The sequence below is a fragment of the Coenobita brevimanus genome, chromosome 62, assembly GCF_032717465.1.
Source record: "Coenobita brevimanus isolate Jiangsu-jjx chromosome 62, ASM3271746v2, whole genome shotgun sequence".
In the NCBI taxonomy this organism is placed as follows: domain Eukaryota; kingdom Metazoa; phylum Arthropoda; class Malacostraca; order Decapoda; family Coenobitidae; genus Coenobita; species Coenobita brevimanus.
The window spans coordinates 18,710,995-18,723,348 of NC_137015.1; the positions used below are offsets into that span (position 1 = coordinate 18,710,995).

At 43.5% G+C, this 12,354-nt stretch overlaps 1 pseudogene; it reads right to left on the reverse strand.

Moving 5' to 3' along the window:
• Positions 1–11,769: 11,769 nt before the first annotated feature.
• Positions 11,770–11,894, reverse strand: LOC145404187 (5S ribosomal RNA; annotated as a pseudogene).
• Positions 11,895–12,354: the final 460 nt, after the last annotated feature.

Genomic DNA, 12,354 nt, shown 5'->3' on the forward strand with positions numbered 1-12,354 from the left:
GATGAACAACCAAATATCATTTCGCTGTTAGCTGTGGTATAGGAAGAAGGTGGATGGTAGACCACAAGGGCCACCCTGTTTCAATTATAAAATGAAGGTTAGGAGAAGTGATAAGATATCTGAATAGTGCGTAAGTGTAAGGTCCTGGGGAACCATTTATCATGTTGGTATATGTGAATGTACTTAATACCATTTTATAGAGGTGTATAATGTGCTAGTAGAGTTGTCATTTATCTCTACTTTTTGCATAAGCCCAGAGTATATGTAATGCTCGGCACCTCACTTTTTAGCTGACTTCAGCACCGCGCCCTTGTCCGCTCGGTGACTGTACAGCGTCAGAGGCCGTTTTACAGTTATAAAGGGAGGTGGTGTCGCTCCTACATATCTCTCGGGTCGCAGTTATATTATTCTGTACCCAATAAAGAGAGATTTAATCTGCTCATTTCTGTCACCCTACGCTACCACTTAATAACAGACCAGCTTCCACCTTCTCGTGGCAGAGGACCTTTGGTGGGAAGTGTTGGGCAGTGACGGCGAGTAGCTGACGTGTACTACAGACAGTGTCGTCGATCCAACACGGTGGTCTAGTTATACTACACAGCAGAACACTTAATATGTAGTCAACTGCTACTCCATAATGGCTACATTAAATTGTTTGGCCAGCAGTGCGACGATACATTTTATTGGTGCTAGCAGTGCCACGATATTTAGTGCTAGCCGTGTACCAATAACATAGTGTACAGTATGTTGCCCAGCTGAAGATAACATGGAGGAAGAAGAAGAGGGCCGGACAATGGTTTTCTTCTTTGGCGGGGCAAGAGATGGTTTGGCAGGTGGACCGCAAACTGCCCTAGCCGGAATAGAGCAGGCAGTACCACCACGAGAAGGAGCACAATTAGTAGCGTGCCCCACAGTACTGGAATCCTGAGAGGGCAAGGCCTCATGCAGCTGAGCAGGTGCATCAACTACCTGAGGACCACCACTATCTGGCGGTGGCTGGGTCATCAGCGAGACGCCATCCCCAGCCTGCACTTGCCCTGACCCCTGAGCATCCCGAGGAGGAGTAGTGGGCTCCACTGCAGAGATCTTTGGTAGCAGCGCTTCAATCTCTGAGCACTCTGAGGAGCCACGGCGACGCTTACCTTGCACAGGAAGGACATCGGGAGTTTTGGATGTGTCAAAGCAAGGTGTAGCATCGACACGGGTGTTTGTCACAGGAGGAACTGGAGGAACTGGGATGGGGGAGGCACTCCCAGATGCTGGAAGCACCACCACAGAGGGGACACCCCCAGAGATAGGGGGCACCTCCCTGGAAGAAGCAGAGCTGCTTTCAGGCTGCACTCCCCTGGTGGAACCCCCCGGCCGAGAAGGCCGGGAAGTAGAACCCCGAGAATTTGATGGGGCATTGTGTGATGGCAGGGGCACCTGCCGAGTAGCCTTAGGGCGAGACAACGCAGCAGCAAAGGTAACCCCAGGGCGAATGAACCGCTCCCTAACCCTGGCCTTTGCCTCGGAAAAGGAAATTTTCTCCTTCTTTCGGATGGAAATAATCTCATATTCATACCTGTATACTTCGCAATCCCTTGAGGAGGTTGCATGTGCTCCTCCACAGTTCAAACATTTAGGGGGTTAAGAATAATCATCCATACCATGAGAAATTCCATCACAATTTCCACAGACCTCAGGAAGGCCAGACGCTTCCCGCCTGCAAGAATGGAGGACATGACCAAATCTTTGACAATAATAGCATCTTCTAGGTCGGGGAACATAAGGTTTAACCTTTAGCTTCCACCACGCAGCAGTGATAACCTCTGGCAAGGTAAGACGGTCAAATGTCAAGATAAGAGTGGGCGTGGTGGTTAAATCCCCATCAACTTTCGTCATAATTCTCTGTACTTCTACAACACCCTGAGGAGCTAGTCCCTCTAAGAGGGAAGAATCAGAATATGAGATCAAGTCATGAGAATACACAACCCCTCGGGACTGATTTAGGACCAAGTGACGAGAGGCAGATACAGGATAGTCAGCGACCATAGTTAGGGACTGGATGCGTGAACTCTCTTCTTCATTCCTGGCTTCTAACAAGAGAGAACCATCACCCTGCAAAGAGACCCTGGGGGTAAATTCACATGCTGTAACTAGACCACTGTGAATCTGAAAACAATTCAGGTTCTGGAAGGAAGTACCATTATCCATTTTGAGGACTATGTGTTTTGTGTAAGAGTGATTCACAAAAACACCAGGTAACAGCTCCATAGAAAGGGCATCGTGATTCGCAGTTTTGGCAGACGACCCTGAGGGTACAGGGTCGTCGGCCACAGAGTGACCAGTTGGTGCCGACTCGTGCAGCTGGTCACCGACCACACGAGTGGTTCAAGAATTGTTCAGTGTATCCATATAGAGATCGATGAACATAAATTGGCACCAGGAGCCAAGGGAAACCGCCTACCAGGGAGTGAGGGGACCGAGCGCGGGCTGATGGGAGCGGGGTACCTCGTCCCCAGAGGGTGCCCCCAAAAGGACACCCCGTGATACGAAAGTTTGCTCCCACCAGTGCAAAGACCCCCTCCCCCCCCCAGCCAGACACCCAACCAACCAACTCAGGACAACACCAAGGTGATCCCTCTGGAGGGCGGCGCCGATGACCCATACGGGTAACCTACATTTTGGGAAGCGCTTAGTCAGACCCCTCACCCACAACCCTACCCGCATGGGAGATCCTGCCAGATGTCGTTACATCCACGGGCAGGCTTGTGGGATCACAGAGGCACGCAAACCCCCCCACCACGACAAGGTGGCTGTACACGGGGGGTGGGGGGTTGCACCAGGACATTAAAAAAAGATGTTACCCGTACTCAGCTCAAAGAGTTCTACAAAGGACTGAACACAGCCTTGGGTCAGCCCATCAGTGATGACTTTACAAGATTTACAAAGACTGAATACCCTGGGGTGTCTGACGAGCTCTTCACTGGTGTGAAGAAGAACTATGAGGATGAAGTCCTAAACTCCATGTCTAACTTAGCTACGGAATATCTAGAGGAAGTGAAAAAGCTGACCAACCTAAAGCTGCCCCACCTGCAGACGGTCCTAGCCAGGCAGAGGAGGGACTCTTGTAGAGATGAGGAGGACTTCCCAATGGACTATCCTGTGAGCAACCAGGCAAATAACATCGGTGAAATCCCTGTGGGCAACACTGGCAAGGAGAGACAATGTGGCAAATTGGACTATTGACTGAGAAAGTTAGGCACATTGAATGCAGTCAGCAGGTCAGTTATGCTGCAGAAGAGCCAGGAACTAAAGACTGGACAGATTCTTTCCTTTAGAGGTTTCAAGCCATCAGCCCAAGCTAAAAGGGAGGTCCAACTCAACTTGAGTAAATACACGAAGGAGAAATCTGAGAAGGGAGCAGAGGAAAAGCAGGAAATGGTTCAGAGAAATGAGAGGAAACGACTGGATATGCTAGAAAAAACAAAATCTAGTGGTGACCCCTTTACTGACAGGAAGTTTAGTAATCCCATGCGCATCCAACTCTGAGTGACAAGGACAAGCAGCAGAGGATGAAGCTGGAGCTTCAGTTCCCCAGAGAGAGTACCACATTTATGCCTAAAGTCGATCCTGTCTTCCGAGTCCAGGTGACACTGCCCAGTGGGAATAGAAGGATGAAAATTGCACTGGAGTTTCGAGAGGCCCTAATGTCGTACCTTGGCAGGAGGAGCGACCGAACCACACTAGAATATGAGAAATTCCAGCAATGCCTTGACAAAGTGACATTTTCATAAGATAGTTCTTTCCATGCCTCTTAACTGAGTGTTTTAAGTAAAAAAAAAAAAAAAAAGTTAAGTATTCTAAAACAGCCTTTAATCACTTTTACTACAATTCTTGAATTCAGCAGTAACGCATCCCAGTTTGCGTTTCAAAATACACATATTGCGATCCAATAACCATTTTTTTTTAATTAATTTAAATGCTGAAGCAATTATTTTTAGAATCAACATGTGCTGCTTATCAATTTTGAAAAAAAGTATTTCAAGCCTTGTACGAGTAGCAATATGACAAGTCAGGGCATACAAACAACAGAATGGGCAGAAAAGCCAATTTTTGTGGTAATTTTGAATTTCAAGGGGAGGGGATTTTTTTTTTTTTTTTAAGAGATGTGATGTTAGTTTTGGTGTCAAAATTTATGTTTTAATAGAGTTAATCATTTCCCAAATGGAGGTCTTCAAATTTTGAACTTGAGTTTTATCACCCCCTCTAATAAATAGGAATACGAGAGATCTAGGAGTCATGGTTAGTTGTTTTTTTGTACTACCCCAGTCTGTCTGATCTAGCAGACAGATCAACCACAGGCAAATAACCGACCCTTCAGGGCCATCCCGTGCACTAAACTGATGTTCTTATGTGGGTGATGGTGACTCGCCACAGGGAGGCGCGGTGATTAATTTGGAGATTTGGGTCCTGGGTGGATGTCGCATTTGCATCTCTCCATCCAGTTAACAGGGGGACCATAGCAGGCTCCACGTCATCCAGTTATTTGGCTGTATAGTTACCACCAAGCATTGTACGTACAGTATATGGTTTCCCTACTTATAGGAAAAAAATTGGCGTATCTCACAGTGTATGGCCACTTCGTGTGGAAACAATAGTCTAAACAGTGGCAGAAAGGATGGGCAAAATAAGGAAAAATAACAGCACAGAAAATGAATTATATACAGGGTTGGGAAAAACTTAAAATCAAGGCAACGATGTATAATGCGAAAAATAAAGCAAACAGGCTTCTAGGATTATATATTTCACGAAGCGTGAGCAATAGAGCATCTGAAGTAGGATAATTCTGCAACTTTTTCTAGCATTAATAGGACCACATTTAGACTATGCCGTACAGTTTTGGTGTCTGTACTATAGAATGGATATAAATTGTTAGAAAATGTACAGATGAGACTGGCAAAAATTATCTATGATATTCGGCGCACTTCACATGAAGACACGGAAACGACTGAAATAATCTCCACACACTAGAATGGCACAGAGTAACGAGATGAAGTGCATATATAAGGGATTTGCAAAGTACTTAAAGTTGGCATACAATCTAGAATTTGAAATAATCGTTTAAAACTAGGTAAATTCCGTTATAACAAGGAGATACCGGTAGATAGAAGGCGATTTTTTTTTTTTCAGTTGAATACTGGGCGAATGGAACAAGCTACCTCGTGATTTAGTTGCTGCCCCTTCCATTAAGAGTTTCAAGCAAAATCTAGACAAGCTCTCAGTGACCCTATCGGGGCCAATAAGCGCTTGTCCCTACAACACGTACCGACAGCAAACTTGACATGGACCTGCTTTGACATACCAGGCATGCTCATGCGGTATAACCCAATGTCTAGCGAAGGATCGTCCCCCCAAAAATTGTGCCTGGCTCGCTTGCAACTGGCCGTAAGCAGTTATAATTAACACCATCTTTGTCAGCCCAGCGCACCACGTCTTTTGATGTATGGTACATCTACATCCGAGAGGGTCAAGTGTGGACAAACACACACAAGACAACGCTTATTCCCACGTGGAAAGTAAGTGATGGATATAAATAATCTCTGTTAATGATTAATTCTTTTTCTTTTTATGGTTTGTCACTATAGTCTCTTTTCTATTTTTGCATCTTCATAAAAACAAAATCCACGTCAGTTTTTCTGTACTGTGTGATATTCTTGCTCGTTTTTTCCTACCAGTATCGACAGGAGGGTTTTGATGGTCGGGGGAGATTCTTCTCCTTTGCTATCTTTATCTCATGCTAGTGGGTTAGTCACATTTTTGTAAGAGCTATTTAGTATGGGCCAGCTGACCAACTGCAATTATCCTCTCTTATGTTCTTATCTTCATATAACATGACCTCACTTCGCCTGAGCATGCCTATACAACTACAGTTAATCTGGGGGTATACTGCTTTATATGTCATTCTGATAAAAATTTATTACACATTAAATGGCATTGCTCATGTTTGCGGTATTCTCATATGTGCAAGAAATTAAGTGGTATTCATTTACATTTCTTTCATTGAAGCATTTTGATCTTGCCAGAATATTAGAATCTGTCCAAGAAATGTCGTGATGATTGGTTGCCATGTGCTGGAATAAACCACTACTCTGTTGGGCCGGTCTTACACTATACATCTGGTGCGAGATCCTGGTTACTCGTCCCCGCCCCGGAGGGGCTCGGGGACGGGTATTGTTTCCACTCGGTTTGTCTGTTTGTTTGTTTTGTTTGTTTTTCTTTGTCTGTCTGTCTGTCTGTTAACAATTTTATGCGCAAACTGCTGGTGTGATTTTGACTAAAAAAAAAACAGGGATTATGGGCTATGACCTTCTGATCACCTGATTAAAATTTGGGCCAAACTGGGTCAAGGCTAAGGCTGTAGACCCAAAATATGAAAAAAATAGGTAAACAAAAATCGTTTTTTCCCCGTAACTCCAAACCTAAAGATGCATCTTTCAAATCTGCATCCTATAACATGCCTCATTACATCGAAGGGGTCACCCCTTCAGTTAGCGGTCGGGGAGTCAATGTCAGGTGGGTCTAGCCAAAAATTTCAAATGGGCATAAAATCGTAAATTTTCACCCGATTTACAGTACTCCAAACTTGAGATGTGACATCCCTGACTAGATTCCCTGTGGTATTCATACGTCAGCACTAAAATGACTGGCGGGGACGAGATTGCTGTGCCTTGGCACCGCTTTTTGTTTACTAGCTTTTTCCAGATTGTCCAAAACAAAGATTTACACAAAATTTAATAAAAAATTTCGATATCCAATATTTGCACATATAGCTAGCTACCTAGCTAGCTACGGTAACTAGATAAATAGATGGACAGCTAGATACATAGATAGATAGACATATATATATATATATATATATATATATATATATATATATATATATATATATATATAGCTACAGTAGCTAGATAAATAGATGGACAGCTAGATACATAGATAGATAGACAGATAGATATGTGTGTATATATATATATATATATATATATATATATGGAGCCTCTGTGGTACAATGGTAGAGTGTGCGTTTCGCACGCTGGTGGACGAGGTTTCGCCTCCCGCCAGAGTTGTAAAAACTTTGGGAATCGTTCACCGAGCCATTTGCTACTTTGGCGGACATAAGGGGTGCTGTGGTTGAACCAGTGTCGCATACTAGTATGCTTGCACCCAATCGGCTTAAGGCTGGCCGATTACACTTGCTTCACAGACCACACACATCCAAAGCCACTACAACACTACAATTACACTTACAAGCACTTCTCACCCTACATACAGTCTCTTCAAGACAGCCTAAGCCACTGGGTAGAGATATATTGGTTTGTATCGTCCCTGCTTCGGTAGGGAGAGGCCGGTCCTGCAGTGGACCTCAACGGCTGCTGCTGCTGCTGATGATGATGATATATATATATATATAGAGAGAGAGAGAGAGAGAGAGAGAGGGTGATAAAACTCAAGTTCAAAATTAGAAGACATCCATTTGGGAAATGATTAACTCTATTAATACATAAATTTTGATACCAAACCTAGCATCACATCTCTTTAAAAAATCCCCTCCCCTTGAAATTCAAAATTACCACAAAAATTGGCTTTTCTGCCCATTCTGTTGTTTGTATGCCCTGACTTGTCATATTGCTACTCGTACAAGGCTTGAAATACTTTTTTTCAAAATTGATAAGCAGCACATGTTGATTCTAAAAATAATTGCTTCAGCATTTACACCAATTAAAAAAAAAATGGTTATTGGATCGCAATATGTGTATTTTGAAACGCAAACTGGGATGCGTTACTGCTGAATTCAAGAATTGTAGTAAAAGTGATTAAAGGCTGTTTTAGAATACTTAACATTTTTTTAACACTGAAAACACTCGATTAAGAGGCATGGAAAGAATTATCTTATGAAGATGGCAGTTTCTCAAGGCTTTACTGGAATTTCTCATATTCTAGTGTGGTTCGGCCGCTCCTCCTGCCCAGGTACGACATTAGGGCCTCCAAACTCCTGTGCAGTTTTCATCCCACTTCCCACTGGGCTGTGTCACCTGGACTCGAAAGATAGGATCGATTTTAGGCATAAATGTGGTACTCTCTCTGGGGAACTGAAGCTCCATCTTCATCCTCTGCTACTTGTCCTTGTTGCTCAGACTTGGATGCACAAGGAATAGCCAAACTTCCAGTCAGTAAAGGGGTCACCACTAGATTTCAGTTTTTCTAGCATGCACAGTCGTTTCCTTTCATTTCTCTGAGCCATTTCCTGCTTTTCTTCTGCTCCCTTCTCAGATTTCTCCTTCGTGTATTTACTCAAGTTGAGTTGGACCTCCCTTTTAGCTTGGGCTGCTGGCTTGAAACCTCTAAAGGAAGGAATCTGTCCAGTCCTTAGTTCCTGGCTCTTCTGCAGGATAATTGACCTGCTGACTGCATTCAATGTGCCTAACTTTCTCAATCTGTAGTCCACTTTGCCGCATTGTCTCTCCATGCCAATGTTGTCCACAGGGGTTCATTATTGTTACTTGCCTGGTTGCTCATGGGATAGTCCATTGGGAAGGCCTCCTCATCTCTACCAGAGTCCCTCCTCTGCCTGGCTAGGACCGTCTGCAGGTGGGGCAGCATTAGGTTAGTCAGCTTTTTCACCTCCTCTAGATGTTCCTCAGCTAGGTCACACACGGAGTTCAGGACTTCGTCCTTGTAGTTCTTCTTCACACCAGTGAAGAGCTCGTCAGACACCCCAGGGTATTCAGGCTTTGTAAATCTTGTAAAGTCATCACTGATGGGCTGACCCAAGGCTGTGTTCAGTCCTTTGTAGAACTCTCTGAGCTGAGTATGAGTAGCGTCTTTTTTCTATTGTCCTGGCATAGAAAGGTTCCACCTAGTGTACACCCAGGCAAGCAAACACCACGATGACGACTTTGAGACAGGGGAGTTCCAATACTTCTCTGACCAGGCAGACTAGGCAGTTGTTGATGTGAGGATTCTGCCCCAGAAACTCTACCAGGTGGTCATAATTGTATATTAAGACTGGTGCTGCCCTGGAGAGGCACCCAGGCCTGCTATCTTTGTAGGCAAATAGGACACTGGATACACGCCTTTGCTCCAGGGAGGCAAGGAATTCCTTGTAGCAGTTCCAAGGCTTCTGTGAACATTGAGGAGCCACCAGCTTGAGGCACATGTCCACTTCTTGCCCAGCCAGACTGGTATTCTGTCTACCTCCAGATCGACCGTGAAACCCTTCAGAACCTGCTCTACCTTCATATCTGCCTCCACCAGCCTCATGACCTTATTCCTGGCACTGCTGAACCCATGTGTAATATGAGTGCCACAGAAAAACTGTCCTGCTGGTGTTTCCAGATCGTTGATCTCCGCCAGAAGCTTTGAAAAACACTTGTTGTGCTCTGTTCTATCTGTCATATGAGCATCTACAAGCTTATACACGTCCTCTACATTGACTCCTCTGAGAGATGCCAGTATCTGAAACCCCATATCCACCTGCTTTGCAATACTCAGTTGTTTCTCGATAGATTGGCAGAATACGTAGAGGAAATGAGCTGTCCTGACCTACATGCAGCCCTTGCACCATGAACTGGCCTACACCTTTCTTTGTGGTACCGTCTGATACATGAGTAATCATCTTCCCCTTCTGTTTCTCCTCCTCAAGCTTGCCCACAACTAATGACAAACGTGGCCTCAATTTGCTGCAGAGCTGTCTGTGTGTTCCTGTTGGTTGGCACTGTATCTAAGTTAAAGATCTCATCACATTCTCGAGGGTTCTTCCATCTTCTTTCAAATAGTGTGTTGCCAACTTCAATGACAGCTTCGCTCGATCACTAACAGAAAGCCCCTTTCCAGAGAGATTGGCCACAGTTTGGTAAAACTCAACGCGTACTTTTCTTTCTGAGACTCAGATGTCCTGAAATTCTTGTGGTAGTGGATCATCTGTGTCTGCCTCAACAAAATCCTTGAAGAGCTTTCTCATCCTTAGCTTGGGGTCAGCTGCAACCTCACTGCTTTTGCCCTTGTTATCTTGTGTGTCAGTCTCACAGATCTTTTGTCGCTTTTGGACTCGGTTCTCTTGCTCTTGGTCACTGCTGCTGGTGGGAATCTCATCAGCTTCTACGAGAATATAAGTGATCTGGTCAAGGGTCTTGTACTGGAACTTTTGCTCTCTCTTCTTCCTTTATTCATCTTGTCTCTCCCTCAGCCTCTGGGCTCTCATTGTACTTTGGTACCACACGGGGTCCACACCTTTGTGACAAAACATTTTCTGCTCCGTCTTCTGGTCTTCATAGTACATATTTTCCATATCACTCATGCTCACCCCCCACTCCTGATGCAGATGTTGCCGCTGCACAGCGTCCTCTGCCTGTACGTCAAAGAGCTTACACTTTCTATCAAATAACTCCTTATATTGCCTGACAGCTTTTGAGACTCTCTTCCTTTTCTGTCCATATCCCTTTCCGCCTTCACTAAACTGTTTCCTCAGGTTCTGTACCCTTCTATGAATGTGCTCAAGGATACACAGAACACGGTATCATGGTAGTAATTAGCGTAGATCTGCTTCGCTACCACCCGTACCGCCATGTCAACAGTTACCTTGCCAAATGGTACCTAAACATACCTATTACACTGTGCACTGTGGACAGTTTTGTTGGTGGTTGAAAATATTTGGATGGAGGAAAGTCCTTATCAGCATCATATTCTTTAACATCAGATCTAGTTCTTGGCTTGGACCTGGGTTTACTACTACTTGCCATGCTGTAACTTAACATTATAGTTTTATGCTTGTTTTATCACCATCAAACTCGGTTGATATCTCTAAAACATATAAATAGAATATATCTTCAATCACATTAAACTTTCATGTCTCTTTTTACTCCTCAGATCAACTTTGCTCAATAACTTACATAATTTATACTCTAATACAAGTATTTCTATACCTGCGACTATCTGTGATATTTAGTGATATTAGTCCATAAATAAGATTCTAAAATATAATTAAATTGTCAGTTATATGCTTGTGTATGAAAGTATTACACTTCAGTGGTGTGATCAATATATAATGTACAAATTGATCCAAATGAGCAATTTATCTCCTTCATACTGACCGTCCGACAGTGTGTATAATATCGATTCTATTTTTTGGGTGGGTCTTGTGTGTGTGTGTGTGTGTGTGTGTGTGTGTGTGTGTGTGTGTGTGTTTTTAAGCTAGATACCCACTTCCTATGCAGATCTCTCTAAAATGACCCAATGCATCCCCTCTCAAGTGGACATTATCACATTTCAAATTTTTAGTTTTCACCCCAGTTATCACCCGACACTATTATTAGTTCATTACTGAAGTTGTATCTAGTATCTGTGATGGTCTTGCCTATCTGAGCACTTTACTTTGCTCGACGTTAAATTCCATTTGCCAATCTTTAGACCATTTGAACATTATACGGAGATCCTCTAAAGGTTAATACTATCGTCAGCAGAGTTAATAATACATCCTGTTTTTGTGACATTCTGCAAATTTGCTGATACTGCTGTTGATTTCTAAGTACAATATATATATATATATATATATATATATATATATATATATATATATATATATATATATATATATATATATATATATTCATTTCATTCATTCATTGCCAGACGCCATGTATCCCGGACGGGGTGGCCAAGGGCTTAGAGTTAATTGTTTTATAGGGAGGGGCACTAATCCTCCACCAACCCCACTTGACGTAGGGATGCCAACAGCATCTGGTGTTCCCAGGCGGTCACCCATCCAAGTACTAACCAGACCCAACGTTGCTTAACTTCGCTGATCGAACGGGAACGGGAAGCGGTGTACTCAACGTGATATATATATATATATATATATAATCACTCCTTGGTGGAGTGGCATCAGTGCCTGACTTCTGTCTAGAAGTCTCGGGTTCGATTCCCGGTCAGAAGCGTAAAAAACATTATCTCTCTCTCTCTCTCTCTCTCTCTCTATATATATATAATGTAATAAGGCACCGAGTACTGATCCTTGAGGTACACCACGAGTTACAAATTACCATTCTGATTTAGTGCCATTTATTAAAATTCTTTCCTTCGTGCATTCAGCCAGGATTCTATCCATTTTAAGATAACACCGTCCATAACGTGTGCTCGAACCTTCCTAAGTAATCTTTCGTGTGGAGCCTTATTAAATGCTTTACTAAAATCCAGAAAAATAATATCGTAAAGTTTATTACTGTCTACCGCCTCATAGACTTCTGTGAAATATGGTAACAAGTTTGCCAGGCAGGATCGTCTGTGCAAAAATCTGTGCTGACTTTCATTTAT